Below are 27755 nucleotides of genomic sequence, written 5' to 3' on the forward strand. Positions count from 1 at the left end.
TGCACACATATTTTAAAGTTTTTATATACAATGAAGATTCATGACATTAATTACTTAATTTATGAGGTACATAATCAGAATTTTATGAACATAAGTATGTATTTTCTAATGATAATGTTGCAAAATTAGTTACTTTTCAAAGAAATCAAGATCAAATTTCTTGTACTTAATGTTAATGTTAAGTAATTAATAACATAAGATATTGTTATATAACTTAGTGTTCCTTGTGTACTAGGACTAGCAGTATATAATATGCATATTTACATCCTTAGAAAATTTTGTTTTTCTGTTAAAAATGTATATTCAGTTTTTCCCAAAATGGGAAAATATCTCAGAATAAAATACCTATTTGTTTCAAGTATGTCAACAAATAATGTTTACTCAATTATTTTGGTGACTCTATAAAAAACCTCCCAAATTCGTATTTTTTTGAAAATTTTAGAAAACTCCCAAATCTTACATTAAATTAGTTATGATTTGGCATTTAATCACTTTAATCATTTTATCAGAAGAGTTGAAGCCTACAAAGTCAAGTTAGAAATGATCCCACTAGAGACTATGATTTTGTATGTTAAACCACCTGTTCTCAGCATGTACAGGAACATTATCTTCTGTTTGAAGAAGATAACATAAAAAACGGAATAAAAGACAAACGACCCTGCACTTGTTGTTATTACATTTAAAGAAGTTATTTAACCTTTTGTCATTTGTTTTTGCTCATTCAGGGACAAGATTTAAAGTACTATTAGATGAATGTTAAAACATACTTGCACACACATTAATTTAGCGAGTTCTATGGTTGTCTACAAAATAAAGGACAGTTAATAAAAGTTAATGAATAAAAGTTAGACAATTCAGTAAAAATGTTGCTGGATAAGGCTAGGTGAGCTAAAATTGCTAAAGAAGACTCCTATCTCTGCTCTAACATTATTGGGCAAATAGAGTGTGATACTTAAGAGATGGGTATGGGATGAGTATGAATCGGAATGAGACTAGAAGATGAAAAGCAGTAGAATTAAAATTTTTAAAGCATCAGATATATTTACCTGTTCTCCAGTATCATGCCCTTGACAATGAGGAAAAAATAATATTTCATACTAATCCTTAAAATAAAGAAAAAGGAGGTAAAAACTTCCCAGGTGATATTTGAGAAATGAAATCAGAAAATGGGGAGAGTGATGGTGATGGTGACAATATGGGAAGGACTGTGGGCTCTTAGGAATAAGTTATCCTTCCTGTCTTTCAAGTACTTGAACACAGATTTCAAAAAATAGAAATTATGTTTTCCTTAACACATAAGTGAAGATTTATGATTTTGTAAGTGTTTTGATATCCACCACAGTTTTAAAATAGCCGAGTAATACTTGCAGTGTTATTTTCTAATGTAACCACTTGTGTGAATGAACACACAGCTAATAAATGGTTAAATGGAATAAAGACCGACCTAAGAGCATGACACTGTGAAGTAAAAAGTCAGGCAAAAATAATCCGCTGTATGTGCAAAAGATTTCACATTCTAAATTAAAAGTAACTATTAAAAAATATCAACGAGAAGAGAGTATAGGTCTTATATCCTTCAAATAAACCACTTGATAAATGCAGAGAATGCTACAAGAGGGTGCCTCTACTACTCAGAAGTTAACAAAAATGTGTGGTTGTCATGGGGATACTCAAATTACAGAAAGAAAGAAATCAGGAAATGATTAATGTAATTAATTTTTCTTGAAGTTCAACTGATGCAAGGTAAAAGCATATTTATTATGTGACTGTCTAGCCATCCATGATATTAAAAAAATGAATAAATACCAAATTTGCAGTATATGTAAATTAGGCAAATTTTGTCATGGAAGTTCACAACAGAAACAATTGTAGTTACTCACTGAGGAATTTAATTTTTTCATATGGGTTTGCATAAATAAATAAATAATTTATAAACATAGAAAACTGACTTTTGTTAGTTTTTGCACTTTTTATTAGGAGAAAAATTAATCAAAAAGGATGCAATAGCCCACATACAGCAGAAGCAATTGGTGTGTCAAATTTGCTATAGTGCTGAGCAGTAGGCCACTCATTCAGGGTAGAATTTGAGCAGCTTTCAAATGCCGGGTTCTGCTGCTAACACTAAATTAGAGAAATAACAGATCAAGATTAGATTAGAGAAACAGATTAGGCAAGTAAGTGGAACAATATAGTTGCTAAAGAAAAGTCAGGAGTAGTAGGGGTTGGCGAGATTTACAGTAGACTAAAGAGCTCATGCTTTGTCGAAATGAACAGCAGCAAGTCAATTTCTCTAATAGTTGTCCTGCCTGAATTTGAATCCATACGTGCTAGATCTGATTTTTCATGGGAAGCTGAACGTGTTTCCATGAAATATTTTTCTGCAAAACTTCCTAATTTTTAAATGTGGGCAAGTAATATGTTTAATCATCTAGTGGAATACAAAAGAACTACTGTCAGTAACTAGTTTGGGATCTTTTTGTGGGTCTTTATGTAGAGTTGTCCGTCATATGCAGGTTAAAAACTGATCAATTAGGAATTTGTTGGTTGGAATCTGGTTGGAATTTTATTACATTTCCTTACTCACAGGTGTATAAATATGAAGCAGTCCACTGTGTTAGATCAGTGGTAGCTTTTAATAAATGATAGCTTCTTCCATCTGTAGGTATAGTCTGCCTTTCATAGATCTCAGGTGCCAACCTAATAAAACCTTTCTATCAGTACCTGCATTCCAGGCCATGGATATTTTTAGTTAACACTTTTCTATGGTTCACAAGAGAATTTTACATAGCCTCCAGTAAAAGAATTTGCTAATTGCTACTCCCATCATTTGCCAATCTTTAGATAAAATTTTAGCATCTATAACAACAAGGAATTTTTGTATCTTTTTGATAAAGATTAATGTATATGTACATGGGTTTAGAATAAGAAAAAAAATGGTGTCATCTTCAATGTCGAAAAATATACCAGATCATCAAACCAAAAGGCATGACGTTTGGCCCACTGAGAACTACTTTATTCACCAAAGTTTATCTCAGTATGCCAGATTGAGTTCTTTGCTTCTAGGAGAATCCAAGATTTAAATCTACATGTAACAAACATATGATACCTAACATTCACAGAGTGCTAAGAATTTTCAAACTACATTTTAAAATAAGATCTCATTTTGATCCTAGATATAATGAAAACACACATCAAACTCTTTCATTCCCCCTTTGACTTTCCAAAGAGGGTCTTTAAAAAATATTCTAATGGATTATTTTCTTATTTTTTCTCTAAAGTCTTTATCGCCTGAAAATTACAGTGTGATACAGTGGCATATATTATCATAATGTGATAATATATACTTGATTCTATATCTTTTTTTAGTTAAATTTTCCCATATAATGCTAGGAGGATTGAGGAAGATGTTAAGAGCATCTCCCTTGTAAAGAGCCTCAACCTAATGCCCTGAAATATAGGCAGTTTGTAATAAATACAAATATCCTTAGTTGTTTCGATTTTGGTCATCTTCTAATACACCAGTTTTGTCCAACTTATCCACTTATGCCAGTTCCTAAAACATAAATTCAATCTTGGTAATTTCACACTCCAACATGTGCTGTGGATCCTTCCTGCCTCTGAAGATGAGGTATAGCTTTTAAAGTCCTCTCTTCCATACTTCCTCTTTTCCATTGTTTTATCCAAACTAAACAACTTTCTGTTCACGGTTTCTCTGAGCTCACTAGCTTTGTTACAATGTTTCCATCTACCTGAAATTATTTTACTAAATAATAATAAAAGCCAAATGTATGTCTGAGGCCTAGCTCTATGAAATATTTCTACACTTTTTTTTTTTTGAGACAGAGTCTCACTCTGTCACCCAGCCTGGAGTGCAGTGGGGCAATCTCAGCTCACTGCAACCTCTGACTCCTGGGTTCAAGCGATTCTACTGCTTCAGCCTCTGGAGTAGCTGGGATTACAGGCACGCACCACCACGCCCAGCTAATTTTTGTGTTTTTAGTAGAGACAGGGTTACACCATGTTGTCCAGGCTGGTCTCAAACTCCTGACCTCAACTGATCCACCTGCCGCAGCCACCCAAAGTGCTGGGATTACAGCCATGAGCCACCACACCCGGCCAGTATGCTTAGAATATTCCTACAGTTCTAAGCCTTCATCTTCTCTGGTTCCAGGACCCTCTCAGTTCTTAGAGGACATACCAGTTTTGAGCCTTAAAAATTAATGAAGCACATACCTTAGCTCCATTATAAGATCATAAGCATATTTAGGATAAAGACTCCATCCCACTCACTTTTGTATACCCAAAAAGGGGAAAAATGCTTTTCACATAGTAAATGCTCCATAAATCGTTATAGAACTAACTTGGCAGAAACTACAGGAGCCATTGACCAGGTTCCTGCCTGTTCAGAAATCGACTCTACATCATTCCCGTGTCCTGCCTGTGGCTAAAACACGTGCAAGCTCATGACCTCATGACATAGTGCTTTTCCTTGTTGAAAAATTGAAATTATTAGAAAATTCTTTCTTGTTTTGAGCTGAAATATTATTTTCACTTTACTCTTACCTCTGCCTGTGGAATTGGAGTACTATTTTTGTTTTCTTCTACATGCCAGTCCTTGAAATGTTGATACGGTGCTCCCCCTCAGCATTCTCTTATCATGGTAAACCTCACCATTCACCCCCATGTTGTGTTTTCTTTATATGGCTCCATTCTGGTCATCCTCTTTTCAAATGCTGCTTATTGTTTTCAGTCTATTTCTTTCCATGTGGGACCCAGAACTGAGCAGAATATTGTGTGAATGATCTGACCAGTACAGAATGTGGTAGAAATAGTGTCTCCCTTGGTGTGGACACCACATTTCTATAATTCAGCCTACAACTTTAGCAGCCAGATTATGCGGTTAGCTCATAGTGAGCTTCAACAAATAATGATTTAATGAGTGCCTGTATCTGCCAGGCACCATAAGGACCCTCCACATGTTATCTCAGTAAAGTTTATAAAGCTCAATTAAAACTCCCATGTTCTTGTCAAACAAATTGCTGTCAAGAAAACATCTTCTGTCCTCAACGTGTATAATTGTGATGTCAACACAAATCTAAGATTTTTCGTTTATCTCAGTTAAATTTTATTATTTTGGTGTTGTCTCATCCCTTATCCCAGTTAAATTTCATTATGCTGGCTTTGCCTCGTCCCTTTAACCTGTCAGTATCTTTTCAAATTCTGTGTCTGGTGTCAAAGATAGTAGTCAGTTTTTTCCAGCTTTGAGTCAACTACCTCGTTGATAAGGAAGCCATTTAGTTTGCAGCTAAGACATTGCTGAAAAAAGAAAAAAAGTGTTGACTGAATGGAGCAGAGCCAAGAATGAAAATTACCCCTGTAGACTCCTTCCTACCGATTTACAATTAGAATCCCAAAACTAGAGCTCTTCTATAGCTACAAATTCATTAAAGGTTCTAGCATGCATCCCACGTTCTCCATCATAGTTAAAGGGAGCAGCATGAACATTTTTTAAGTTTATGATTTATATAATGATAGACCTCATGAAATAATGAGATGGGCTTGGCATGCAGCATGCTCACCACTTACTAGAAGTTCCAAACTAATAGTTTGAAAAAACTTTATGAAATTTTCCAGGGTTGAATAACAGTCTCATAAATCTTTAGATTCTATACTTTGATTTTTATCCATTTTTGAAAATTGGTCCTTTGTTCATCTCTGATCTTGTGGGATTTACTCTGTTCACCATTGTTTCCCAGTGATTACCCGGACTGATTTGTTCCACCTTTCAAATGTAATTCATCTGTGTTTGGGCTACTGCATTCATTTAGAGACAAAATGCTCTCATAATCTTTGCTTTTATTTTGTGCTTCAATTACCTCTTGGTGGTGCTATCCTTCCTAATGTGAAAATAGTTCTCCCAGTGGAGAGAAATAAAAGCAAACCACCATTTTACCACATTTAACAGTATATAACTTTTCCCAAGCAATGATTATACCTATCACTTTTGAGGTCTCATTTACTCCAAAAACAGTATTCATATCATATATACAAATATTTTATGCTCATCAGAAGACCTCTTTAATGTCCGTTATAAAGGTAAGACGTATCAGACAATTTCAGCCACTTGGTCGTTTTTTTAAAGATTATTGTTTCTCTTTTGTATTCAACCTTGGTTATATGTTCTTCCCTTCATATTTTGTACACGTTTTGTTTAAATCAGAGCTCATCAGAAAGAGAGCCCTAAGCAACTACAATGATTTCCTTGGATACAGATTCTTTATTTTTCTCATCAATATCGTTTGTGATTGTATTACCAGATTTTCAATTTTTACTTTCCATCTCCTTTATATTTTCTGCCCATTGAACCCCCCAGGGAGATAATAATAGCTATTGATTCTTAAATTGTTTTTCAATAGAATTACCTAAAACCTGAGGTGTACTTTAGTAGCCTTTACTTGGCCTCTAAAATGCCATGGATGCTTTTTCTAAAAGTTTCCACTGTTTCACATTCAGGAATAATCTCCTCTTTGCTGCTAAAGATTAAATCAAGAATGAAAACTTCAGAATGAGAAAATCCCTTCCTTGTTCTGTCTTCATTCTGAGGAATGCTGTTTCATCAAGATAGCACAATAATTTAAAATGCTTTCTATTAGGAGAAAGAGCTGCCTAGTTACATGCCCAGGTGGTTGAAATTTCCCCGAAATTGCCACTTTCACCACTTTATGATTTGTGTAATGCAACATCAGCATCATATGTGTACTTATTAGAAAAGTGAATTCAGGGCCTCAGACTGGACCTATGGGGTGAGAAACTTTGGAGGTGGGTCTCAGCAATCTGTGTGTTAGCAAGTCCTTGAGATAATTCTCCTTCTCACTAAAGTTTGAGGAGCACTGTCGTAAAGCATCATCCCTACCTTCTGAGTGGGAAGCAATGCAGCATATTATCCCTTAGTCACTTACGTTGGCTCAGATATCTATACCAATGTGACAATTTTCTAAGCAGATGCACATATACCATACATGCAGTATTCTTGCCTTTTCTATGGACATACTTCTTTTGAACAGAGTCTTCTATATTATGTAGTTGCATCCTAACACATTGTAGTAACTGTAAGATACTGAACTTGTAACGTTAAATTGCCAGTGTTTCAAAAATATATTACTCAGGAGGCTGGGCGCAGTGGCTTACACCTGTAATCCCAGCACTTTGGGAGGTCAAGGCAGGCACATCACCTGGGGTAAGGAGTTTGAGACCAGCTTGGCCAATATTCTGAAACCCCATCTCTACTAAAAATACAAAAATTAGTTGGGCGTGGTGACGCATTACAGGGGATTACAGGAGTGCCTCAGGAGTCTGATGCAGGAGAATAGCTTGAACTCTGTGGGTGGAGGTTGCAGCGAGCCTAGATCACACCATTGCACTCCAGCCTGGGTCACAGAGTGAGACTCCATCTCAAAAAAAAAAAAAAAAATATATATATATATATATATATGTGTGTGTGTGTGTGTGTATGTATGTGTATATATATGTATGTATATATATAACATAAATATGTAAATATAGAGAGATATATTTTACTCAGGCTCAGTGTATAGTATGCAGATATCTGAGGCCTTTCCTATAGTCTTCCTCAGTCAAGACTGTTTTGCCAGAGAACTTCTTGGCACCCTCTCCACTGTTGGTCTTGCCAGATTATACCAACCACCTATGCCTGCTCTCCTTGCTCCCAAACTCCTCTAACTCTGATCCATTCTTCTGTAAGTTGACCTAAAATACAGCCCTAATTATGGCATTTCCTTGCTGGAAACTCTGCTGATTTTTAACTCCTCACACTGGCACATGAGGCTCTCTGTAATGTTACTTCAGCCATCCTGTCTGCACTTTCATTTCATGACTGCCTACTTTGTAGCGCACTCTCCAATTCAATGAGATGGGAATGTGTTTTGTGCCCTGGACTTTTCTGCCCCAGGCCTTTTTTCATTCTCTTCCATCCTTTCGGCATGTCATTTACCTTCACTTCCCCTGTTAAAATGTTTTACTTCACATCTCTGGGGTACCCCACCCTCACAAATCCTTTTTAATGTAACTTAGTTAGGTGTCATTCATCTTGCCTCCTCTCCCTCTGGTAAGCACCAAAGGAACACAGAAAGATATGCTTGATGTGCCTGATTACACACCACTTCTTAGAATATGCGATTAGTGACTTGTCCCTCTGTTAAAAAGGGACTTGGATATGTGCTTCTTCCTTAATGATATCTGTTGAAGGGAAGTAAATATGATGCTGTAAAAATTCATTTAATCATTTCTTCTCTTTTTCCCCCTCCTAAAATTTTCTCAAATGATGTAGTTAATTTCAAAGTGCCTAAGTAGATTATAACTGCCAAATTATTTGAACTTAGTTATTTAACACAACAATGTGTTATCTTTTAGATGAAAGGCCCCTGGAGTATAATGTTCTTTTGATAAATCTAAAGTTGTTTGTTTATCTTTAGTTAGTTGTTCATGACTTATTTCCAAATGGAAGCAGGTGTCAAATATTAATTTATGAAACTTAATGTGTAAAAAAAGATATAAATGTGTGTGGTGAGAGAGAGAGGGAAAGAGGGGGGAGATGGAGGAGAAAGAGAGGAAGAAGGGAAGGAATGAGAAAAAAAGAGAAGAAATAATCCACAAAGAATGATAAATCTACTTATGTTTTGGTCATAAAGGTCTTCAATATTTCTTTCCTCCTGTTGATAATACTACCGTACACTCAATTTAAATGGAAACATCACCTAATATAGGAAAAGAATTATTTTATTCTACACTTAAATACAGGTAAGTGCTAACTTAAGAATTATAAAAAAAAAAATACAATGTATTTAGACAGTATGTCGTAGAGTTGAGATTTTATGAATCATAAAAAGGCAAGAGATAAGGAAGCTGAATCTGAAAACAGGTGAAAATACTTAGCAATTAATCTTAGGATGAAGTCTCTTTCTTTTCTTATCATCAATTCATATTTAAGTCTTAAATGGAAAATGACTTGTATTTAACCTTTTAAGATTCAGGGAACCATTTAATTGTAATTATAGCTAATCCAATTAAAGATGGATTATAATAACTGCTGAATTAATAGGTCATGAAATACTCAATTTAATTAGTAGATTTCTATTTATTTTCAGAAAAAGGAAAAATATTCTTTTTAAGGTATTATGTGAAAACTCTAAAATTTTCATCTAAACTCAAAATTATGGAGATTGCATTATTAGAAGAAAGAGGAGACAGAGGAGAAGGAGGAGGAAGGGGAGAAGAAGGAACGGTGTAGCATGAAATTTGCAAAAAAATCTGAGTTATTACTTTTTTAAAATTTAGTTTAAATTATATTATATTTGCAATCCTGGAAGAAAAAATAATAGCAACTGTTTAATTCCTTCTTTCTCTAGACAAATTAAGATTGTTAATACATACACTCACAGAATAAAAAGTAATAATTAAATGACAGTTTTAGTCTTTAAAAACTACAAATCACAATGCAATACAATCTAAATTGCTTATAGACATTTTGCATCTATTTGTTTTATATTTAGGGAAAATAATGCAGGTGCAGTTAAATTAAGCTAAGTGACCTATGCTAGCATCAGGTGAATTATTTCAATATTCGTCTTTGTTAATTTGTTTTTAGAAAAACTGTGTTAACAAATACAAATTTAAGTGACTAAAAACAGAGACTTAGCATGACAGATAATTCCACAAGTAAAATTAAAGGACTGTTTTATTATGTATGTACTGTAGATTATACAGTGTGGTGGGCCTGAGTCTTGCTTGCTACTCACACAAATATATACAAAGGACCTTGCTCCCACAAATGTACACATTTAGTCCAAATCCTCAAACTGGGAAGTCCTGGAGCAACATCAGCAAATCCTTCACCATAAATACCACATTTCCTTAATTCTATGCTGCACTGTTTCCATATGTAATATTTCTGAAATCATGATTGATCTTAGAATTGAAATGTAAGAACGCATGTGGGGTCTTCAAACTCTTGTTCCACTGCATTGGGAAATTTTCAGGTTGACATAAACTAAAGTCGTATTAAAATCCTTCCCTCTAAGAGTGTCCTTTTTCCTTAGATGGCCCAAAAACTATGTACATCATGATCAGAAAGGTATTTTTCTGAGGATACTGCTCTTTTTTTTTCTATTAAACATGCTGGTAAAATGTGTCAGAGTATACTGCTTTCTCCTCTTATAAAATAACCCGGGAGTTATATTTTCAAGATGACAAAAGCTACTTAAATGAGACAGTTAGTGGACATTTTTAAAAAACTGAAAATCAATCCAGAATATATGCTTGAGGAACTCTCGGGGAACCAATTTGAAGATTTGCACAAGGATCCCAGGTTTCCTAGTAGTTTTTTCAGCCTTGGGCCATGTGGGTACACAGAAACATAAACTGGCACCAGAACTAGAATACCTAATTTAGGGGCCCCAAGCCAGGGGGTGTTAAGATTGCTCTGTGCTCAACGCTCTCCTATGGGGCACCCAGGCATGTCCGAGAGGAAATGTGTGGCTACTGAAAAGTCCACTATGGTAGTATACATCAGATACACAAATAACCCAAAGGCACCACACGTGCCACACACTGGAGAGTTTTGCTACCTCTCAGGGGAGGCCAAAATGCGCTGCTACAACACTTGGAATGAAAATGCATTGTCTGTGAGCAACAGCCTCCTTTGAAGAAACTGCTTTCTCCTTCAGCATTTGGAAGCTGCTGGGCAACCCATAATCAAGGTTTTCATTATGTTGTTTTAAACAGGCCAATTATCAGAGTCGCATCTCTCTGAAAGCTTCAGACTTCATTATACTATTTTTTAAAATTAACATGTTATACCTGATAAGCTTCTAAAACTTGCAGCCTTACTAATGCTGGGTGTTCCAGCACTTTCTTCCTACTAAAAGTGAGTTGCACAATAATTAAAATGGATGCTGTTTGTCTACTCTTTTCTTGAGATAAGAAGGTAACAGTTCACTTGTTCTGATGTTCATTTTCTATCCGTACATTCAAGAATTCATTTTTAAGATGTCCTTTCTTTTGTCAAAATGTTAGATCTGTGCAAAAATTATGAAGGAAAATCATTTCAGACGTGTTTATAATAGGTAATATTAAAAGTAAATTTGAAGGCTACAGTGACTTATTGCAATATTTTATTTGTCAATAGTCTAATTTGAAACTAAGAATATCATTATATTCTACTAATGCTGATTTGTTACCTCACCTGTCAATTCTTACATACTGTAAAAATAGATTTGGAAAAACTGAAAATAAATACATGTATAGACATTGAGCAAAAATAGCGTTTTTAGCTTCTTGAAAATTATAGGCTTTATCTGTAATGACAAATTTAAAAAAATGTGACAGAGCAATTTATTTGGACCTAAGTTTAATGAGTGAAACGCTAAACTTACATAAAAGACTAAAAACTACAGTGATCTAAAATCTAAAGTTGCAGTGACAAATCAAGATTGGAAATATTAGTGATCACTACCTTGCACAGTAGAATTGTGTAACTTAGGGCTAAGAAAAGCTACAAAAGAGCCCAGAACTATATATCTCAAAACTTTAAATTAATGGGTTTCCAAAGAGTAGTTATGTAGCACATAAAAATTAAAATTAAGATTAGAAGAATGTAATAGTATAAGTTGAGTGGATATAATACCTCTTTGGTAGTTTTAAAGATTTCTGCTAAGCTTTGACTCATTGATAGCAAGAATAACACACAAAGAAATATTATTACTTAAAATTGTCACGATTTATTGAACTAACATTTTAAGATTTATGCTACAAAGATTGGGTCTTTCAGTTAATGTAAAACAAAGTTACATAATTGTGCTGTTGCTCAATTTTTGACTTTAGACATAGTCAGCTCATGTTCTTGTCATGTGTTGAAGCACAATGTTTCAACGTTTGCCCCAAATCATAGTTCCATGCCAGCAAGTCACATTTTCCCAAAATAAAGAGGATTTCTCATCTAGTTTGAATAAAAATAGCTATATTGTTGATTTATTGAATGTTTTTCAAATGCAATAATTTTTACATTTTGGATTTAGAGAAGAGAGAAGTAGGAGAGAAGGCAGGAAGGGCAGCACTTAAAGACAGAAGGGAAAATATTCTAACACCATTAAGAATTCACTCAGAAAACAGCAATGAATTAGGTGGCCTGTGATATTTAATGAGCCCTGTATGATTTGCTCTATTATTAGTCAATATTTGGCTTTCTGTGAGCATTTGCAAAATTATACCTTGATGAACAATAAGTCAAGTAAGTGTTTCCTTCTTTTTGGTGACAGAGAATCATTGAATCATTTGAAAATGGTCAGAGGTAATCCAGATGTCATTAGTGCACTAGATTCTTTCATGACTTGGGGAGGAGTCACAGACTCTCATCTGTCAGAAAACCTGGTAGAGCGATGGATTGCTTCGCATGAATAATCTCATTCATGTACTTAGTGTTATAGCTGTCTAAATAAGAGTGCTTTACTATTCTTATATTTATACATAATTAAATATTAGTTCTAAGTTACATAGCAAAACAACAAAATTCTAAAACCCAAAGCAAAAATTAACTTCTATATTGAAATACTTGAATTTCCTGAAGTGGAAGGAGGGGGCATTATTTTACAGCAGCCAAAACAAGTTTTTGTTTTTGTTTTGTTTTGTTTTGTTTTGTTTGTAGTTAGAAGGCAATTCCACATAGTGAACAAGGACAGGTTTTGGAGTTTAACCAACCTAGGTTTTACCACCTTGAAGAACTTACCCTGTGTCTCTGAGCCTCAGTTTCCTAACATGACTGTCAGAAGGGAACAAGATCATGAATGTAAAACATCAAATATCCTAAGTGTTAGTCATTTCTCCTTTCTAGTTGCAAGTGTGCCTTACTTCCTTCATACCAAATGTCATTACCATAGCAGTATCTAGAATGTGTCAAGTTGTGACATGAAACCTGAAAAATACAGTCAGTATCTTTAGTTTGGGACTGACAGTTATAATTTGTCATGTTTTATTGTTCCCTTAACATCTTGATACTGTTTTTTTCTGACATATATCATGCAATATCTTTATAAATATATTTTAATGTATTTGAGATATCAGAATAATTTATAATATTTTCTGTTACCTAACCTGTCATCATGTAGACTTGGCAGATGTATTAGCAACTGAAAGCATTTCCATAGAAAATAAATGGTAAATTATTCAAACTGTACTTTTCCCCATCACCTCATTAATAAGCACAGCATATTAAGGATCTATGTTATGTAGAAAGTAGTATGCAACTAAATGTAATGAGCAAAGATTCTAAAATATTTCAGAAAATGGAAATTCATGGTGTGTATTATTTTTACCACTGGGTTGATAAATGTGTTTTTTATCTTTTTCAAATATCTGAATCATCAACTGAATTTTTCACTTGCATTTGAGTATATCCATTTATTGGTATATTTTTAAAGAACAAACTTTTTTTCTTTACATTTTGTTTTAAGTTTTGGGGTACATGTGCAGGATGTGTGAGTTTGTTACATAAGTAAATGTGTGCTATGGACATTTGCTGCACAGATCAACCCATCACCTAGGTATTAAGCCCAGCATCCATTAGCTATTCTTCCTGATGCTTGCCCTTCCGCCATTCCTCTGACAGACCCCAGTGTGTCTTGTTCCTCAACATGTGTCCATGTCTTATCATCATTCAGCTCCCACTTATAATTGAGAACATGCAGTGTTTGGTTTTCTTTTCCTATGATGTTAGTTTGCTGAGGATAACAGCTTCGAGCTCGATCCATGTCCCTGCAAAAGACATGATCTCATCCTTTTTATGTCTGCATAGTATTCCATGGTGCTTATGTACCACATTTTCTTTATCCAGTCTATCATTAATGGGCATTTGGGTTGATTCCATGTCTTTACTATTGTGAACAGAACCAAACTTTTATTAAACCTGCTTTCTCTAAAGTATTTTATTTTTGCTTAAATTTAAATGAAATTAATAGTTAGCTTCACTTTAAATTTAAGGATATTCTTGGTGATCTTAAAAGTCAATCTGTTAAAAAGATGTCTAAGGGAAAACCCCAATATTATTGCTTGTAATACAAAGATATTTATATTTCTATAATATAGGTTTTTTAAAATTATGAAATAGTATACTTTTCTTAGAGTTGAGCTGAATGTTATTTGAACTCAGAGATGAACTTTATATAATAGCTAAAAAGTAATTGTATGTTTTACTTGTTTATCTTCTCCCTGTAACATTTATTTTAAGATCTCACTTCTAGTTTAAAATACTCAATTAGACATAAGATAAGAAGGGAAATTTCACAAACCTTTGGGATACACTGGATTCCAAATGTCTCCCCATCCAGCTGAGAAAACTTTTACAAATATAATTCTGTACTATGTAATTTCATACAATTGTTGTTGTTTGGGATGAGAAATGGTAATGGATCTTTTGTGGTATCCTTTCCCAATTAATTAATGCCTCTTTTAGGAGAAGTTTGGTCATAAGAGCTTTATAGAGAACATAAGGCTCTGCTAGCCAATGGAGGATAGTTAATTCTGGATATACAATAGACGAGTAATTAAAGGGTACAAGAGGCAAAACAGTTTTGCAGAGTGACTAATATCCACTCTTTCCAAGGGACATGCTAGAGGAGCAATGAGGACTGATTATGGAAATGAGGCACCCTTGGCTTGTGACAAAACTCTGAAATATTGGAAGAATATATATGTGTTTCCTCTTAGTTTTACGATCAATATAAATTACTCCTGTGTCCTTACATGTTTAAGCTCCATTTGCCAGATGTCAGCCAGGAAACCCATTTTTAGCTGCTAATTTGTGTTTTCTGTCAACTGAAAATTTTTTATAAGTGTACAGTCTGTTTCTCTGAGGTTGGCCACATAAATTTGAAATACTTGCTGATCTTATCCATCCAGAAGATCCTGGCAGTTCCACAACTGTATAGGGGATCCAGATATTCCTCTCAGGAGTCTTAATTTGACCCAGAAAAGGAGCAAAGCATCCGGATCCACAGAAGAAAGAATGGAGCATCCATCACTTCTGCCAGGCCTTTGTCAGGTGACCCTCAGAGCCCCATTAGAATGTCTTCTGTAGGGAAAAGCTTGACTACATTCTCGGGTTAAGAAAAGGTGATGCCGTTTATAACTGCTGAGACAGGGGGAGGAGAAAGAGTTGGATAAATCAGTCCAAATGAAACCATAAATTGAATAGAGCATGAATGTTTACCCCTGTAGCCCTATACCCACATTCCCTCCAATTTTCAGACCTGACATTCATTTTTATAATGATTGCATTCATGCATGTTTATCTTAAAGTGGCAGAAATGAGGTGATTGATTAAATCCAAATGCTGTGCGTGAGATTTGTAACCCAGCAGCACTGCAGATTCAGACTGCTTCAGTTAGGAAAGAGTGAAAGGTGCATTAAGAGAAGCAGCTGATCAGTTCTTGGCAGGCAGAGTACTGCTGAAGTAACAATTTGCAGTAGTTTTGCACTCCTGTCAGTGCCAGTTGGCAAACTAATGGAGATGATGGAATGAAAGAACAAAATGTCACAACAGAAAGGAGTGAGCTGAAAATTCAAACATTTTCTTATTTCTCATAATCCTGCTGAATCAAAATGAAATCAGCCTCAGTCTACAAATGAACCAACTGAATAGTGAATAAGAGGCAGCTATCTGCGCATTTTTTTTCCAAGTAGGAAAATTGATTAACAGTATTATGACCATTAGCTTGCTCAAAACTTCATCATGGTTTGTAATAACTCAGAGGAGTGATTTATAAACAAGAATATTGATTTTAACAGAATAAGTTTTAGCTGAGAATAGCAACTGATACAGATGTTGTTGAAACGTTACAGTAAGGATTCCCATGTTGGGTTGTAGTGGAATATCAGTGCCAAGGCAGCAAAGTCAATTTTAAACTATTATTTTGCTAATAGCAAATATAATGCAACTCCTCGATATCCTCCTAATACAGATCATCTGGATTTACTATGTAATCTTTGCCTGACACTGCAGACTACACTATGAAAACCAATTCTATGTATACATTACGAATCATATTTTTAACTTCAAAGATTTAAATGTTATTGACTTCCCATGGTTCGCTCAGTTTTAAGTGTTTTTGTAACCTAGATCAATTACCTCAATTTTTGACTCCAGGAAAAAAAACATAAATTTATTTATGAAAACAAATAGGAGAAAATCAAATTAGCACATCATATCAGAAGTACAGCACAAGATAACTAAATGTGAAAAACAGATGCTGCCAAACATCATAAATATCACTCCAGTAAATACACTGAAGAACAGATCCTTGTACTTCAGATGAACTATGAAACAGCAGCCATTAACACATCAAGAATGAACTACAACTTGCCAAAGGTTGAAAAGTAATTTTCTCCTTAATATGATTTTAGAGTGAAGCAATGTGGTGGCTTATTCATTTTTCTCCCATTGGGTATACAGGATAAGTTGTTTTAATATTCACATGAAAATAGATAAATAACTTTATTGCATGGCTGCTATAGAGCTCAGAGCCAAAGTTGTGTGTCTTGATATTACAAATACATCTTAATATATGCTTCCTAATTGCATTTCTGGTTCAAATCTGATTTTTATGCTCTAACTTTACATTTTGCTATTCCGTTATGTTTTTCTGTATTTATAAATGATTGAATCACATTGAATAATGTAGGATTATAGCTGTGTCAATCTGTTAGTGCCTGATAGTATTTTAAAGGCATTGATTACAGGGTATTTTATTTCTATGTAGTGTTATCCTGTATATTTATTTCATAAAGGTAATCTTCTAATTACTTATTATTCTACACTGAATTAGTCTTTGGACCAAGCAGATGTGCACAGTTAATTTCATAAACAAACTTGGTATCATGCAGTCTATTTCATTGCCCATTGATCAGTACTGAAGCCATATATTGCAATACCATACACCGTATTTAAAATATCTTAAAAATCATATTGTTCTTTGGCAGATTTAAGCCATTCCAAAAGGAGAAAGGCCTATCCCATTCTTAAGAAAAGAAAAATTGCATAACTTATCACCTGAATATTTTCTGGAACCTTAAAATAAAGCTTCTACATTGGCAGAGTCTAAATTCCTCTGACATCAGTTTCAGCAGACTGGAGGTTAGCTATTACACGCCAAAATATTTCTCTTGTATATTTCCTGTTGGAATAAGTCCTGTTACTAAGTACCTTTTTTAGCACTAAGAAAATCAAATTCTGTTTTTGCTCTTTCACTGGAGAATAGAAGGGTTGGGATGAAGTTATGGCCGTATTTTTTCCATTGAGTTTTGTTTGACATAAAATAGTTGTGTATATATATGGGGTACATATGATAACTCGATACGTTTGTAATGTGTAATGATCAAATTATAGTAATTGGCGTATTCATCACCTCAAATATTTATTATTTCTTTGAGTTGGGAATATTCAGAATTCTCTTTTCTAGCTATTTAAAATGTACAGGTGTACAGGAAATTATTGTTAACTAAAGCCACTCTATTATGCTATAGAACACTAAAATATAATCCTAATATTTAACTATAATTTTGTACTCCTTATCCATCCAGCATTTCTTTCCTGAGGATAAATGATGTAAGAATTTTTTTGCTGAGAGAATCTTCTTTTCTGAGAAGTTTCTCTCGACAATTCTCTCCTATGCTTGTTGTTTCCTACAGGCAGTTTATACTCCATTGAGCTACGACTTTATCTCTGTTATTCCAAAATTTGATTGTGTTACTGTTTCGCTAGAAAAATGACAACTGTCTAATCCATGACCAGATGAGAGCTCAAACCCTAGTGTGGCGTGGAATCTTGCTATTCAGGTGTGATCCTAAAGCCAGTAGCATTACCACCACCTGCAATCTCCTTCCAGAGGCAGAATGGTAGGCCCACCCAGGACCAACTGAATCAGAATTTGCATTTTAAGATCACCCAGATGATATGTTTGCATTTAAAAGCTGAAGCCCTAGTTCCAAAGACCACTCCAGTTTAGCCCTATCTTGCCTCTATAGCCTGGTCCTTCCACCTCATCCTTCCCCTCCTTCTACTTTGTCTGTACTGGCTCTCCCTTCTCTAGGCTCACAATGGACTTTTCGTGCCTCTAGCTCTCTATATACAAAGTGACCTCTGTCCAGAATTTCCTTTCCTGACCTCTCTAAGAAACTTCTATGTAGTTGTTATGACCAAGACCAAATATCCTCTCATCTGGAGTTTCTTTTCAAACTACGGCATCTGACAAATTCCAATTATTTGATTCTGTCCTCTACTTTATAGCACATTTTGCTTCTTTCTTCTTAGCACTGATTGTGTTGTTAGAGTTACCTGCTAACATGTCTCTTTCCCCGACTAGACTCGGTGTATTTTTTTTTTCTTTTTCTTTTTGTTTCTTTTTTTCTTCTCTGATACTTACTAGAGTTCAGGTACATAGTAGGCCCCTAAAAAAATGTTTGTTCAGGCCGGGCACGGTGGCTCACATCTGTAATCCCAGCCCTTTGGGAGGCCAAGGCGGGCAGATCACATGGTCACAAGTTCAAGACCAGCCTGGCCAACATAGTGAAACCCCATCTCTGCTAAAAATACAAAATTAGTTGGGCATGGTGGCGCCCACCTGTAATCCCAGCTATTCGGGAAGCTGAGGCAGGAGAATTGCTTGAACCTAGGAGGCGGAGTTTGTGGTGAACTGAGATTGCACCATTGCACTCCAGCCTGGGCAACAGTGCGAGACTCTGTCTCAAAAAAAAAAGAAAAAGAAAAAGAAAAAAGAAAATGTTTATTCAATAAATTTATGAAAGAGTGGATATTATAACGGATTTCTACATGTTGCTCAAGGCAAACAGAAACAATAAGCATTGTCACCCAAAAGAGCATGAGGATGATTAATTGGTAGAAAGGAGAGTTTTATTGGCGTTATCAATTTCCAAACTGGGAAGAGAAAGTCTCCACAGGGCACAAAGGTGCTCTGTCTTCAGAGAGGCGAAGAACAAGTTGGATTTTATGCCTCACAGGGCCAGTATCATACATATTCAATAGATTTAGGGGGAAAGCTATATATATTTATAAGTAGTGCTGAGCACATGCACAATAGGTAAACATGTATGTAATGTACATCCCATGTTCACTGTGGGGTGGAGTTTGAGCATTAAAAGAGGTAGAATTTCGCTCTTTACATGAAAAGGTGAACACAAAGACAGTTTGTGTGCAGCCTCTACAAACTGACTGAAACTGGCTTAAGGTCTGCAATAGCTTTTCAGAAAAAAAATGTAAGGCCAGTCCTCTGTTCAATCAAGGTTGTAGTGGTCTGGGTGGTAAATCAGTCTAATAGCTCTTACGATTAGGGTGTTTAGCAAGGGTGTGGTTTTTCTTATGGTGGTAGAAATTTGGAAATTTGCCCTACCAGCCAAGCCCTGACCCTTGACCCATAGGAAACCCTTGTTTCCTTAACCTTAGGGCCTATCTTAATTGATAAAGAGATGTCTATTTCCATTTTTCCTATCATAATACTTACTAGAGAGCAGTTTAAACAATTCCCTGTGTTATCCTCTAGAACAGGGTCCACAAATTACTCAGAACCAAGTTCAGGCCTCAGCCACTGTAATTTAACCCAGGTTGGCTTTAAAAATTAGCTTTTGCAGCAAAATTGATAATGTTTCTTAATAAATTCCACCTACAATTGAAGGCATACAACACCTACATGTGAAAACTACACTGCTATCAATTCATTTAGAGGACATATGACGTTGTTTGAATCACAAGTAATGTCAAGCCGCGTTAGAAACAAACTCCTTTAACTTGTCAAAGTTAAAGCAGGAAGTGAAACCTCCATTCTCACACAGATTTATGAGGGATGTATTTTCTGAGGTCAAACCCCAAAGTAAATTCAAAGGAAATTTTTTTGTTTTAAAATGCATATAACTGTGTGATTGTGGGCTTCCACCTAACTTTCAATTGGAAGTCACTAGTCTACAATTTAAATACATGCTAAAAGGCATATATTGGGAGATGAATATAATGGAATTCTATGAATTCCTTCCAAGTGACAAATATACTCAACTAAAATCATATACCCATGCATTTATGTAAGTCTTTAGCACTACCTATCTGGTTGAAAAAACATACTCAAAGATGTAATAAACACAATCTTATTACAGAAGAACATTTGCAATTAATTTCAATGATAGAGAACACTAACTTTGAACCTCAATTATGCAAAATGTTATATACTCCCCAAAGAATTTCATTTTCTCACTAGTAGATTTGTATTACACAATATGCACTCCATTTTTACTATTATATTTTGGATTTTATCAATAACAATTTTGTGAAAATTAGTTTGGTATCTTGTCACATAAGTACTTGGACAATGTACTTGATTTTGCCTCTTGGTCCACAAAGTCTAAAATATTTATTCATTGGCACCTTACAGAAAAAGTTTTCTGACCTCTAGAAACAAAAACAGAGAGATTGAACATTCAAAACAATCAATACGTATTTATTAAAGGTATGTTTATTAACTCTGAGAATAAAGTAGAGACATTTTCACTAACTCAACTTGTATTATCAAGTAATATGCTTACCTATTTTCTAAATAATTTGGTAAAATATATAACAATAATATTGGTATATTTTTAAAATATGTATTTTAATTTCTAAAATTGACATCAGAATAAAGGGCTATGAAATTATATGGGAAGCTCAAATGGAAATCTACATATAAAGTATTTTCATATCTGGACAACTCAGGTTTAGCTCAGATTTACTTACTCTATGGACATTTTACATCTACTGTACAAAGAAATTTCGTCTTTAAGGAATTTGTCTTGTCAGGTAGCAAATTGTTATAATTTTTTAAAAGCTGAAAACTGCCTTCATATTTAGGTATGCTGAATACACTCTCCGTTCCTGAAACAACTTTCATAATTAAACCAACAAGTATCTCTTTGCTGTTTACTGTACACTTCACATCACATAGAGGCATTTCTGAGCACACAAGGAGGGCCCTTCAGAGCTGGAGAAAGGGGAAATGCATTTTGTCGTACTATGACTCATATATATTTCTTAAAGACAAAGCAATTTTCTCCATCAAAACTTTGATTCTTTTAGAGCTATTATGGTGGAGTAGTTACATCATTCCCCAAATTTTTACTGCAAAGGGGTTGCCTGTTACAAACATAATCCTTAGAGAACTCTCAAAAAACTGGCAGTTGCCGTAGACAGTCAATTGAAGAGGATCAAAAACATTTGTTGTCATATCCATCTGTTACAAAAAAATCTCTAGTCTAAAATTCTTGCTACAAAAAACTTCCATTTTGATTAGAACATCACTGAGAAGCTTACAAAATTGAGACTGAGAGAACGTCATTACCTTTAAGGAGTAAATCATAAGGAAATAAAAACAAGTATCTCTCAAGTAGATTTATTTTATTCCAAATCTATTTTTTTTTTAATCAATGGAACTGTTACCAGTGGAGGGTGTCCAGATTCTTGGCATTTTGAACAAAGAATTAGATAAAGTCCACAAACAGACCAATGAAAGAAAAGCACAGATTTATTGAAACGAACGTACACTTCACAGAGTGGGAGCAGGCTTGAGCAAGTGGCTCAGGAGCACTGATTATAGAATTTTCTGGGGTTTAAACACCCTCTAGAGGTTTCCCATTGATTACTTGGTGTACACCCTATGTAAATGAAATAGTGGTCTGCAATCAGAGGCTGAAGTGAAGTAACAAAGTTATGCTTCCATGCAAATGAAGACTTGACTTGTGACCAGTCTGATTGGTTGTGAGGCGGGAACCAATCAGAGGCCCTTTCATCTGCCATGCAGAAAAGTGGGGGATGGGGAGGTGGAAAAAGAATCATCTCTGGTCCTTCTGTTACTTGAGCATGGAAAATTGGAGTTTTCCTTTTGATTTAGTTCTAGGAAGCCAGAGTTAATCAGCTTTAGGTTCTCTGCCTCCAGATCCTATTCTCCTGCCTCAGAAACCAAGAATTTTCTTTTTAACTTAAGCACTTCTCACTTATTGGTTTTCCTTTCCCTAGTGTTCTATTTGGATCCCATTAAATAAATTACCATTTTACTAACTTGAAGAATCTTTTACTTCTACTTAGTAGTTAACCTACTACCAGTATTTTTAAATACTTGCAAATTGATATACTTAACAGTGTATACCAGTATTATATTAAATAATTTTATGTCTACTTATCATTGAGTTGATTATAGGTCTCAGAAATAAATTCTAGTATCATGTATAGTTTCTGAAAATTATCCTTAAAGGTAGCTATTCATAGCTCTGAGAGAGCACTGTGCTTTTGGAAGATTTCTGAAATGGTCTTTTTACTATGTCTGATTACAGCCATTCTGTTATAACCTCCATCTATCAGTAATCACATTTTAAGGTATCATTTGTCAAGAAAACAATTGGTCAAAAACATTACAAATATCAAACATGTATTGAAAATATATAGAGCAGTACTTATTAAAATGATGCTGTTAGATAACAGTGAAAATAACAAAAATACATTTTTGAAAAAATAACCATATAAATAAGATGTAATTGTTCTGAATGACTATTGAGCCATAGATGTTTGATCTCTTGCTTAAAAGGTTTACAAACTCTTATCAGCAATCATAAGTAACACGATGCACTGAGATTTAGCATTTTTAATAATCCTGATCTTGATTCTTTCATTTCTTAGATCATGACAAAGGCGGCAGTCTTAATTTATGTAAAAAGATTGCTAATACATAAGTCTCATGTCTCACAAAGATTCAGACCAGCTCTCAGAGAATACTTTTTGAAATATAAGTAGTTACATTTTAAATAAAATTATGTAGCTGTTTTGTCAATCTGTTCATATTAACAACTTCAACAAAAACTACAAAATTATTTCCTTTATGGTTATATCCAGTGACTAATATTAGTATATATTCTTTTAGTAAAATATAGTAACTTAACCCTATATTGAATAGATTCATTTATTTTCATTTTGCTTTCTAAATAACACTAGACAAGTCTTGTGATTTACTCTGTCTTAGCAAGTTTCAAGTATACAATGCATTATTATTAAGTATACTCACCACACTATACATTTTGTCTCCAGAACTCATTCATCTTATAAACGAAAATTTGTACCCTTTGACCAACATCTCCTCATTTCCTCAGTATCTCTCCCTACTCCATAATCACCTTCTGCTGTCAGTTTCTATGAGTTTGACTCTTTTTAGATTCCACACATGAGATTATATAGTATTTGTCTTTCTGTGTATAGCTTATTTCACTAGGCATAATTGTCTCAAGATTCATCCATATTGTTGCAAATGGCAAGATTTTCTTCTTTTTAAGGCTGAAAAAAATATTTCATTGTGTTTATGTGTGTCACAATTTCTTTATCCATTCACCTGTTGATGGACACTTCAGTTGTTTTTATGCCTTGTCTACTGTGAATAATGCTGTAATGAACACGGAACTGCAGATATTTTATGAGGTGGTGGTTTAATTTCCTCTGGTATATACCCAGAAGAATAGATTGCTGGATCATATAGTAGTTCTATTTTTATTTTCTTTAGGAAACACCATACGTTTTTTCTGTAATGTCTGCACCAATTTAAGTTTTCACCAACAGTCTATAAGAGTTCCCTTTTCCCCACATCCCTGGCAACATTTATCTTTTGACTTTTTTATAATAGCCATCCTAACGGGTGTGAGGTGATACTCATTGTGGTTTTTATTTGCATTTCCCTGACTAGTGATGTTGATCACCTTTTCATATGACTGTTGAGCATTTAGATATAAGCTTTGGAAAAAAATTATGGCCTTTGCCCATATTTTGATTGAGCTTTTGGGGGGTTTATTTTTGATTTTTGCTATTGAGTTGTATGAATTCCTTATATATTTTCAATATTAACCCCTTCTCATATATATGGTTTGCAAATATTTTCTCCCAGTCCATACGTTGCTTTTCACTTTGCTGATTGTTTCCTTTGCTCTGTAGAAACTTTTTAGTTTGATGTAATTCCACTTGTTTATCTGACTTTTGTTGCCTGTGCTTTTGGTGTTCTATCCAAAAGATAATTGCTAAGATGCCAAGATCAATGTCATAGAGCTGTTCCCTGATGTTTTCTTTTAGGAGTTTTACTGTTTCAGGTCTTATATCTAAGTCTTTAATCCATTTTGTGTATTCTTGGAGCCTTTTCTGAAGATTAGTTTGTCTTATTTGCATGGGTTTACTTCTTGGCTTTCTATTCGGTTCTGTTAGTCTATATGTCTCTTTTTATGCCACTACCCTGCTGTTTTGATTACCATAGCTATGTAGGGTATTTTGAAGTCAGGTAATGTGATGCCTTCAGTTTCATTTTTCTCACTCAAGGTTGCTTTAGCTAATTAGAACCTTTTGTGGCTCCATATGGATTTTAGGATTTTTTTTTATCTGTGAGAAAAATGTCATTCAAATTTTGGTAGGGATTGCATTGAATCTGTAGATCACTTTGGGTAGTATGTACTTTAAAATACTTTAGTTGACAAAGATTATATATAGTCAGCTGTATAGTGTGATGATTTGATATACATATATACTGTGTGATGGTTATCACAATAATATCGATTATCACATTCATCACCACCCATGCTATACATGAGAGCCTCAGAACTTGTTTATCTTATAACTGTCAGTTTGCGATATTGACATTTTGACACTTTGTTATTTCATTTATTTGTGTCTTCTATAATTTATTTTATCCATGTTTTATGTTTTCAATATACAGAACTTTTACCTCCTTATTTAAGTTTGCTAGTATTTTATTCTTTTAGATGCTACTGTAAACAGAATTGTTTTCTTAACTTATTCATTGTTAGTGTCTAGAAACTCAACTAATTTTTGTATGTTAATTTGACATCCTGCAATTTTATTGAATTTGTTCATTAGTTTTGATGAATTCTTTAGAGTGTTATATATATGAGATTATGTCTTCTGCAAACAAAGACCATGTTACATTTTTCTTTCCAATTTGGATGACTTTTTTTTTTTTCTTTTTCTTGATGAATTTCTTTGGCCAGGACTCTCAGTATTATATGGATTAGCAGTAGAGAGAGTGGGCATCCTTGTCTTCTTCCTTATCATCCTTGCATTTTTATATGTTTAATTTTTACTGTATTTATTCCAAATATACTGTCAGGATGTATCTACCACAGAAACAGGTAATATTATCCAAACTTTATTTTCATGTAACAAAATATGATTCTTTTGGATCAAGGGCTATATTCATGTTCTCTGCAGTCTGCGTTGTTTGTTTTATGTTTTCTTTTGGGTGTTTTGTTTTAAGGAGAAAAAAAGTTTATTATTGGTTAAGGGCTATAACACACACACACACACACACACAGAATTTCCAGATTTTATTCAATATTGTTCTCAAGTGAAAAAGTAAATCTCTGTAGAAACCCGTATCAGTTTTGATTGTCAATGTTATTAAAGCATAGAGGTTAAAAGCCACACTTTGAAGTAAAAGAGATTTAAGATCAAATCCCTGCTCTACTGTTAGCAATGTGCCCTTTTCTGAGCTTCAGTTGCCAGCAATGCAGTGGGGATAATAATAGTTCCTGCTTCATTAGGAGGGTGTAGATATACAAATACGATAAAGTGCTTGGTGAATACTAAGTACCCAGCAACTGTTAGCTACTATTACTGTCACCTGCTTTTGAGCAACTGCCAGTATTAAACTCACTGTTTGAGAACTTGTATTACTTTCATATATAAGTGTATTGCATATTGAAAAATATCTTTCATTTTCTTCTACTATTTCTAGGGATGCTAATTATATTTACCAGAATATATATTTAAAACAACCTAAGCAGCTTATTAGAATTGATTTAATGTGATTAAGTGGTATGTTTATTCCATATTATTTCTATGCAGAGAAAAGAAATTTCTTAAGGAAGAAATATCCCAAACAAAAATATATTCTATAATCTATGTATCTATTTACTTTGCATAACCATAAGACCAATGTTCATTCATGAAAATAGTTTTCTTGTTTGGTGATAACATATGATATGTGATAACTAAGACTCAAGAATATATAAAAAATAATTTACCTTTTCAAGGAACACTATAATTTACCGAAAAATACCAATATGCAGACTCGTCTACCCAACCTGCCCAATTATTAATCCTTTAATTATTGTCAATCTCTGGGGGAAAGAAGAATAATACAACTGACATAATCTCTAACATTTGCTGCAATGCCAATACTTTTTCAATAGTGTGTAACCCTAAACATTTTCAAATCAACAAATACTCTTATTCATAATATTAATTTTAAGTGCCTCTATACAACCTTCAGCATTAACAAAATCATGTTAAAACACTTGAAATATATGAAATATAGATTTTCAGGTTATTATCCCCAAGAAGCTATTTTATTAGTCAGTTTCCACACTTCTGACAAAGACAACCCAAGACTGGGTAAATTATAAAGAAAAAGAAGTTTAATGTACTCACAATTCCACGTGGCTGAGGAGGCTTTACAATCATGGCAGAAGGTGAAAGGCATGTCTTACATGGCAGTAGACAAGAGAGAATGAGAGCCAAGCAAAAGAGATTTTCACTTATAAAACCATCAGGTCTCATGAGACTTATTCACTGCCGTGAGAACAGAATGGGGAAAACAGCCCCCATTATTTAATTATCTCCCACCAAGTTCCTCCCACAACATATGAGAATTACAGGAGGTACAATTCAAGATGAGATTTGGGTGAGGACATAGTCAAACCATATCATTCCACCCCTGGCCCCTCCCAAATCTCATGTTCTCACATTTCAAAACCAATCATACCTTCCTAACAGTCCCTAAAGTCTTAACTCATTTCAGCATTAACTCAAAAGCCCAGAGTCCAAAGTCTCATCTGAGACGAGGCAAGTCCTCCCTATCTATGAGCTTGTAAAATCAAAAGCAAGTTAGTTTCTTCCTAGATACAATAGGACAATAGGGGTGCAGGCATTGAGTAAATACAGCCATTCCAAATGGGGAAAATTGGTCAAAACAAAGGGGGTACAGGCCCCATGCAAATCCAAAATCCAGTGAGACAGTCAAATCTTAAAACTCCAAAATGATCTCTTTTGACTCCATGTCTCACATCCAGGTCATGGTGACACAAGAGGTGGGTTCCCATGGCCTTGGGCAACTCCGCCCCTCTGGCTTTGCAGTGACAGCCTCCGTCTTGGCTGCTTTCACAGCCTGGTGTTGAGTGTTTGCAGCTTTTCCAGGTGCACAGGGCAAGCTGTTAGTGGATCTACCATTCTTGGGTCTGAAGGACAGTGGTCCTCTTCTCTCAGCTCCATTAGGCAGTGCCCCAGTGAGAACTCTGTGTGGGGGCTGCAACCCCACATTTTTCTTCTGCACTGCTCTAGGAGAGGTTCTCATGAGGGTTCCACTCATGCAGCAGACTTACTTCTGCCTGGGCATCAAAGCATTTCCATGCATTCTCTGAAATCTAAATTGAGGTTCCCAAACCTCAATTCTTGACTTCTGTGCACCCACAGGCTCAACGCCACATGGAAATTGCCAAGGCTTGGGGCTTGCACCCACTGAAGACACAGCCTGATTTGTGCCTTGGCCTCTTTTAGCCATGGCTAGAGCTTCTGGGACACAGGGCACCAAGTCCCTAGCCTGCACACAGCAGGGGGG

The 27755-nt window shown here is 34.7% G+C and overlaps 1 protein-coding gene across 1 annotated transcript in view; it reads left to right on the forward strand.

Annotated features, from left to right (window-relative positions):
* Positions 1–27755, forward strand: part of TMEFF2 (transmembrane protein with EGF like and two follistatin like domains 2) — a 245391-nt gene that overhangs the window by 52199 nt on the left and 165437 nt on the right. The window lies entirely within an intron of this gene.

This window comes from Trachypithecus francoisi, unplaced genomic scaffold (assembly GCF_009764315.1).
Source record: "Trachypithecus francoisi isolate TF-2019V2 unplaced genomic scaffold, Tfra_2.0 Lachesis_group13, whole genome shotgun sequence".
NCBI classification, from domain to species: Eukaryota; Metazoa; Chordata; class Mammalia; order Primates; family Cercopithecidae; genus Trachypithecus; species Trachypithecus francoisi.